Here is an 8,306-nt window from a genome sequence, read left to right as displayed (position 1 = left end):
TTGTTCCACCCCCCACCATCACTTGACAACCAATGCTGGTGTGTTTACGGCCCCATGACTTAGCGGTTCAGCAAAAGAGACCGACAGAATAAGTACTAGGCTTACAAAGAATAAGTCCTGGGGTTGATTTGTTCGACTAAAGGCAGTGCTCCAACATGGTCGCAGTCAAATGACTGAAACAAGTTTTCATTATTTTCAAAATTAGCTGAAACAAAGGCAGTTTATTTCAGTGAGAAGATGGGAATAAAAGAAAGGGTTCCAAGAATATTCCAAGGTTTGAAATTGTCCTTTGGTTATAGTAACATCTATCTCAGTTCATTACGGATCTCTGATGTAAAAAACATAATAAAGAGCTGGAAAGAAATTTATCTGGGATTTATTGAAGCAAGTCAGCGAAGAGAAAGTTAAAGGGAAAATTAATACATGGATGTGCAATTAACTTTCATGAAATTTAGGTTTAAGTAGAATTGAATCTCACGAATGTTGGTCATGGATGGACTGTCCTAGATCAGGGGTTTGCTTGGGGCTAAACAATAAGAACATCCTTGAAAACACAGAACTGAAAATTAACCGTTCACTTCTAACAATGTGTGCAGGAAGGAAAAATGTTGCTAAAGCAGACAATGGTTGTGTAGATAAGAAGTTCAATTCTCATCGACATGGTTTCAAGTTCTGTTCCACAGCATGGAACCTTGGGCACCACCAGCACCAGCAGAAATAGCAGCATCAACATCAACATCAACAGAAGCAGCATTGCCAGCAGCAGTATTCGAAGATACATCGGATGTTCCACAAACAAGGAGATCCTCTTCAACCACAGATCCGGAAGGATGAAAGGACTCTACACACAATCTTATGAAAGATCCTTTGAATACCAGGCCCTTACATCAACGGGAGCAAACATAGCAAGCTGTATGGGCGAGAATATGAAAGAACTCCCTGGGGAACACCTTAAATACCAGGATGAAAGTCTGCAGACCCTACTTAGACTTCAGATTCCTACTGAAGTCCTGGGACCCACAAGCTGACCAGGTCGATTATGGATAGCAGTCTAAGGGAGATAATCCTTTGCACTTAACCCTTTTCCTTTGTCTGTGTGTCCAACAACTAGCCACAAGGTCTTTTCTCTCTCCACTTTGAAGAGAAGTTATAGGCCACTGGCCAATAGGGTCTGAAGTGACGCTGCAAAGCTGGTGCTTTATGGAAGTGGAACCCTGGGCAATTCCGTAGCCCAGCCATAACTTGGGCAAGTGTGTCTTCTACCATAGTCTCGAGCTGACCAAAGCCTTGTGAGTGGATTTGGTAGATAGAAACTGAAAGAAGCCTGTTGAATGTTGGGCCTCACTGAGGCAATAAGAAGTGACTGAGACCTTTGGAGATATGCTGTGCTTGAGACGACCCAACAAGCTAAGTGAGATCATAGCTATGGCCTATGCCAGCATCGCATAACCAGCCCATTTAAGAGCTCCCTTCAACCGTCAGACAAAGTGCTGTAATCGCTGTTGTGGCTGATGTCAATGCTACCTAACTGGCACCCATGCCGGTGGTACATAAAAAGCACTGTTCAAGCATGGTCGACACCAGGCCCACCGGACTGGTCCCTGTGCCGGTAGCACATAAAAAGCACCCACTTCACTCTCGGAGTGGTTGGCATCAAGAAGGACATCCAGCTGTAGAAACCATGCCGAAACTGATCTTGCTTGTGCTTGTACCACATAAAAAACACTTAGTCCACTTTGCCAGATGGTTGGTGTTAAGAAGGGTATCCAGCTGTAAAAACCCTGCCTGGTTTTTACAGGCAGGTGCAGGCTCCTGCCCAGCCAGCTCAAACTGTCCAACCCACAACAGTATGGAAGGCAGATGTTAAATGATGATGATGATGATGATATACACATATATATACAGGGAGAAAGACAAACATACAGAAAGATAGATGGCCTCATCGGTGTTGATGTCATGTAAAAAAAAAAAAAACACCCAGTATACATTCTGTAAAGTGTTTGGTGTTAGGAAGAGCATCCAGCCGCAGAAACCATGCCAGAGCAGACAATGGAGATCGGCTCACCAGCTCCAAACAGTCCAACCCATGCTAGCATGGGAAAATGCGTTAAATGATGGTGATGATGATGATATATGACCTACACGTTTAATAAAAGTCCTGGTCACGAAAACAAAAAAGAAGTGTAATAGGTGTAAAAAATGTGTAGAAAACGAATATGAAAATAAATATTTGTGCAAACGAATGGTGGGAAGAGACGACTTTCGGAAAATTCACAAAATCCGATTTTTTCCCTCATAACTTTCAGGAAAACGTATCTATGTCGATAAAATCTTATGGAAATACCGTTCAAATGGCACAGATAACGATTATAAAGAAATTTCTGGGGGAAAATGTTTTCTGAAGCGGTGGGGAGAGGATTTTGGAAAATTTACGCGATCCGATTTTCCCCCTCATAACTTTCAGGAAAATGGAAATCTTTCAATGAAATTTTACAGAAACACCTTTCAAGCAGCATAGATTACGATTATAAAGATATTTGCAGGAAAATGTTTTCCGAAGGGGTGGGGAGAGGACTATCGGAAAATTCACACGATCCGTTTAGCACCAGGTCACCAAAACGAAAAAAGAAATTGTCTATTAGGTGTAAAAAAACGTGCAGAAAACGAATGAAAACAAAAATTTGTGCAAATGAACGGGGAACGGGGTGGGGAGAGGACTTTCGGAAAATTCACAAGATCCGATTTTTTTCCCTCAATCGTGTGAATTTTCCGGAAGTTCTCTCAAATTTTGGTTTTCATATTCGTTTTCTACCCATTTAAAAAAATTTTTATACTATGTCTGAAAAAAACACGGAATGGTCACAGTTGGAACGTCTCTGACACAACTGATCTGCTGTTAAAGATAGCTTTATGGAGGACAGGAGACGTGATGTGAGGGATGAGAAGTTGTCATCCTTCATTTATTATTCTTATTTCTTTATATTCTTTAATCGTGACTGACAATAAGTCTTTAGTCATCATTCACCTATTTTCGTTTAATAAGAGGAAAGAAAATAACTATAATCTTGCAAAGTTTCCTCTGCACCATACAATTCACAACTCTATGTTGTTTATATAAATGTGAAAGATAGTTTTTAGACATTCAAACCAAAACATCTTTTTTTGGTAAACTTGTCCAGTCTCTACATTAACGACCTTCTTTGCAAAACAAGGAATGACGTAGAAACGACCTACTGTATTCCCTAAATGTCTACAAAACATCTAAAGTACGGTGTTTATTATTTATAAAATATACAATAAAACGGTAATTAAGTCTATTTAATTAGTGTTATTAATAACAGGCTCCCTCGTTCAGTCACAAATTATTATTTTTTTCTATATGACTGGAATCCCCGAATGTTTTTACTAAAACTTTCAAGCGAGCTGTTTTTATGTCTATAAAATATACAATAAAACGCTAATTAACTCGGTTTAATTAATTATATGTCACTTCTGTAAAATGATTTATTTTTGGCAATTAAATGAACGTTTCAATGTGGTCCCTTCCGTTTTGTACCAAGGGAGGGGTCATTGTTGACGAACACATTCGACAACTTTATTCGTTTTTATTTACTATTGGCGGAAATACCGAGCGTCAGGAAAATACTTCACAGTATTTCTTCCGATTTTTTACGTTCTGAGTTCAAACCTCACCGAGGTCAACTTTGCCTTTTACTCCTCTGCGATCGATAAAATAAAGTACCAATCTAGTGCTAGGTCGATGGTACCAGCTAGTCCCGCCCTCTTCAAAATTGTTAGCCTTCTGTCTAAATTAGAAACCTTTATTATTGGGATTCCCTCGTTGGTCCTAATTGGAGTTATTCCCAAAATCATTCATCTGTTCACAAACTTTGTATATACAACATATAATTCCATCTCATTTCACCGCTTTCCCCCCTTTCTTCCCTTCATTTTTAATGTACCCCCCCCCCCCCCATAAATTGTAGACTATCCTTGTGATGTCCCCTCATCTATGCCCGAGGCAAATAAAAGAAACCACAGTTCGAATTCTGCCGAGGTTGACTTTGCCTTTCGTCCTTTCAGAGTCGATAAAATAAATACCAATTGAACACTCGGATCGATGTAAATCGACCTCAACCCCACCACCACCTTCACCCCGAAATTGCTGGCCTTGTGCCAGAATTTGAAACCAATATTATTATTATTATTATTATTATTATTATTATTATTATTATTATTAACGGCGGAAGTAGCAAAACGTTGGACTATCCCTTGCAAGGTCAACTTAATTTCCTTTTAGAATCGATAAAACAAAGTCGGATTGGGGTCGAACCAAATCTGTGGTCGTCTGCCAAACTTAGACATTGTTGTTGGTTAATCTTGCAGACGGGTGTTCAACGACTACGTTTCCTCGTAATTTTCTGAAAAATTTTGTAATTTTTCAATGAAACTTTGCAGAGATAACTTTTCGACAGTGTACCTTACATTTATGTTGATAAAATTTAGAAAAACTAAGAAGAAAAGGATTTTTTTTTAACGAGTTTCGCATCGTTCTCGCCGCCTCATTTGTCCCGCCTGCCATTCAACTTTTGTAGCTTCAATAATTTCCACTATTTTTCCAGATTGATATGTATAAAACATCAACATTACACTCACGAAAATGTATTTTTACAAAAAGAAAATGCATTTTAAAGAGAGTTATGAGTGAAAAGGATCCAAAACCCTTTTAAAAAATGTTAAATATTATCAACATAATATTTAATCTACACCCTTGAAAATTTATCGCATCAAAATTTCATTAAAAAATATACTTTTTCAGAAAGTTATGAAGAAACAAAATTTGAAATTGGGGCATCAAACTGTAGTTATGCATTCTTTGCGAGGTCAACTTGTGTCTTTCGTCCTTCCGGAATCAATTAAAGTGAAGTAGGGCATACATTACCAACCAACACAAGTGTGTCCCACGCCCGATTTTGTTTCCTCATAACTTTTAGAAAAATGAATCATTTTTAAATGAAATTTTCTACAAATACCTTTCAGACGGTATAGATTCGAATTATATCGGAATTTAATATGAAAATGATAATAATAAAATATTGGTGATTGCACACACATACATATTAAACACATCACAATTTTTTTTCAAAATTTAATTTGTAGATATATGTGATGTGTATGCGACCAGCTTTTAATTTTATTTCCCTTTTATCTTTAATTCCGCCAGAGTCGTTATATCTGAAAGGTATTTGTGGGAAATTTCTTTTAAAAATACCCATTTTTCTGAAAGTTATGAAAGAAACAAAATCGGGGACTTGTGTAGGTAACACTTTATTTGAGGGGAGGGGACCAAATGTGTGTCCTTCAGCCAATCTCTGACATTATTCTCGTTAAACACCTTAATTACATTGTGTTAATTAGTTAGGTTCCAGACATTGAAAAATTATGGAATTAAATTTTGTTTTTATGAAAAAAAAACTTAACCCCATTGATTTGAAATGCAAAAAAAGAAATTTGAAAAATGCCAGCCAGGGCGGGGAAATCCAAACTTATGTGGGACATGAGATATTCTGAAAGTCGGCCAGGGAGTGTTCAATATAAATTAGTTCAATCTTCTTAAAATCATTTGACCATGGGTTTATCTCATAAATTATTATTATAATTCTTGCTAATGAATGATTTCCAAATCAAAGACAATATGGACAGCATTTATCGTCGCATTTACTGTCCTCAATTCGTTATTATTCAGTTACCAAGGGGCTGGAATTTCGTTATTTTATCTATTTATTTATTAATTTGGGTGATCAGAATTTTTTTTTTTTTTATCATTTGATTATTTTAGCTTCATTATTTGATATTTAAGAGGAAAAATCTTAACATAACACCAATTAATTCAATACTTCTTTACCATTTTGCTGTGGCTCGACTCAACTTCTTTACAACAAATTACTTTCTGTGTTCACTTTAAAATTCAACAAACAATTTTAAAATTCTCAATTAAATAAATGTATAAATATAAATCCAAAACAATCAGTCAATTTTTTTTATGTTCAAATTAGTGAAACCCCCAACCCTTAGGGAATTAACCGACAACATAATATATATTAAAAGGCCAATTGGAAATTAGGACCATAACAGCAAAAGGTACCCCGAGAGAGCGTTAGGAAGGTACCCGTAAGTGTTAGGAAGTGGACGGGGCTCGCTTTAGTTTGTTACTCTTATTTTGAGACAGACATGAGAAAAAAAATTAGGACATCCCTACACAATTGTGACCCCAAACGGAACCTTGTTTTCTCATGAGAATTTCTGAAAGTTATGAGGAAACAAAATCGAAGAGGACACACTTGTATAAGTATGCCAAATTAAGATCATTGATATATTTTGAGGTTCCAGAAGCGAACTGGATTATCAATCACATACAAAAATAAACATGCAATCGAAAATGTTATTTAAGTTTTTACGTTCAAAGTTCAAATCCTGCCGAGGTCAATTGTGCCTTTCCATTATTACTGGGTCAATAAAACAAAAAGTATTTAGTCAAGTACCAAACTCTAATCAAAACTATTTTGTACCTTTTATTTAAAACAAATTAATAATGCTTTTAACTTTGATTTTAAATCCTTTGCTTGAAAATTCCAGAATATTCGTCCGATTCCTTTGATGTCTCTAATTACAATCACAAATATTTCTCTGGCGATCGCGAGGGGGGTAAGTCGATTACATCGATCCCTCAGTATGTAACTGGTACTTATTTTTATCGACCCCTGAAACGATGAAAGACAAAGTCGACCTCGACGGAATTTGAACTCAGAACATAAAAGGCGGATGAAATGCCGCTAAGCATTTTGTCCGGCGTGTTAAAGATTCTGACAGCTCGCCGCCTCAGTGATAATAATAATAATAATACCATTGATGATATAATAAGTAATATTATTGAAGGTCTTACCTTTGAGGTACCCGTGTGTGGGAGGCCTAAGGCGGAATTAGATCTCTCGTCCCACCCAAGTCGATGTCTCTATTATTGTCCTTGTCCTGTTGCTTAATTCCGATCGTTGTTTTTGGTATTTTCCAGAAGCTTGTTGCCGCTAGATTGCTTGTTTTTGGTGATGCTTGTTGTGCCAGAACTTCTCTTTATAAAGTTTTCTTTCGGAAGAGACAAGACAGAAAAAAGCAAAATAGAAAAATAACTCAGAAAGAATTTATGAATAGTGGTCGTTTATTGTTCAGATATTCGTTTATTCTCTATATTAAACTGAACACCCAGAATAACGAAATGCACACGTTTTCAGGTATTCTATATTGTATTTTTCGTTTTCCTTCTCACATACTGATACAAAATTCAACGATATTTTAATTAAATTTTTTCTTTTTCCCCCTTTTAATGAGTTTTTTATTACATTTTTATTCATTTTTAGCGGCCACCGAATAGTTGATTAAAAGAGACTCCTATTCCCAGATTAATAGTTTTAGGGGAATATTGAAAACCTTTCTACTTTTATTCTCTCGCCCAACACTCAGTCAAAACAAACTTTTACTGACTGGTGCCTCACTACGTAGTTGTGCGACCTGCTAGAAAGAGCAGCCAAATTACCATGAAATTACACCTATCTTTCAAAAAAGGAAGGACACAATTTTCATAATAAGCTTGGATAACTGTCTAAAAATAAGATGGAATGTTCGTGGCTGGAAGGCTTTCTTAAGTCTGCTCAAAATAGTTCACCTGAGGCTAAACTACAGTTATTTACATTTTACATATTCTAATCATTGAACTGTAACCACACTGCAAGGTTTAGTTAAGCGAATCGACCCCAGCACTTAAAAAAATAAGTCTGGTATTTATTCTACCGGTCTCTAATGCCAAACCATTAAGTTACGGAGACATAAACAAACCAGCACCGGTAGTCAAGTGGTAGGAGGGGACAAACACAGGCGCATTCACACATAGATATAGGAGCACTCCGTCGGTTACAACGACGAGGGACCCGATACGATCGACGGAACAGCTTGCTCGTGAAATTAACGTGCAAGTGGCTGAGCACTCCACAGATACATGTACCCTTAACCTGGTTCTCAGGGAGGTTCAGCGTGACACAGAGTGTGACAAGGCTGACCCTTTGAAATACAGGTACTACTCATTTTTACTAGCTGAGTGAACTGGAGCAACGTGAAATAAAGTGTCTTGCTCAAGGACACAACGCGTCGCCGAGAATTGAACTCAGGACCTTACGATCATGAGCCGAATGCCCTAACCACTCAGCCACGCGCCTCCACTCACACAGACATATATATATATATATATATGTATATAT

At 37.2% G+C, this 8,306-nt stretch overlaps 1 protein-coding gene across 1 annotated transcript in view; it reads right to left on the bottom strand.

Moving 5' to 3' along the window:
* Positions 1-7,192, bottom strand: part of LOC106876047 (recombining binding protein suppressor of hairless) — a 137,888-nt gene extending 130,696 nt beyond the window's left edge. The window contains exon 1 of the mRNA XM_014924434.2: positions 6,944-7,192. The gene's annotated coding sequence lies outside the window, so the exon portion shown is untranslated. The remainder of the gene's footprint in view (positions 1-6,943) is intronic.
* Positions 7,193-8,306: the final 1,114 nt, after the last annotated feature.

This window comes from Octopus bimaculoides, chromosome 25, assembly GCF_001194135.2.
Source record: "Octopus bimaculoides isolate UCB-OBI-ISO-001 chromosome 25, ASM119413v2, whole genome shotgun sequence".
In the NCBI taxonomy this organism is placed as follows: domain Eukaryota; kingdom Metazoa; phylum Mollusca; class Cephalopoda; order Octopoda; family Octopodidae; genus Octopus; species Octopus bimaculoides.
Note: the sequence above shows the minus strand (reverse complement) of the source record. Positions and strands in the feature narration are given on the sequence as shown.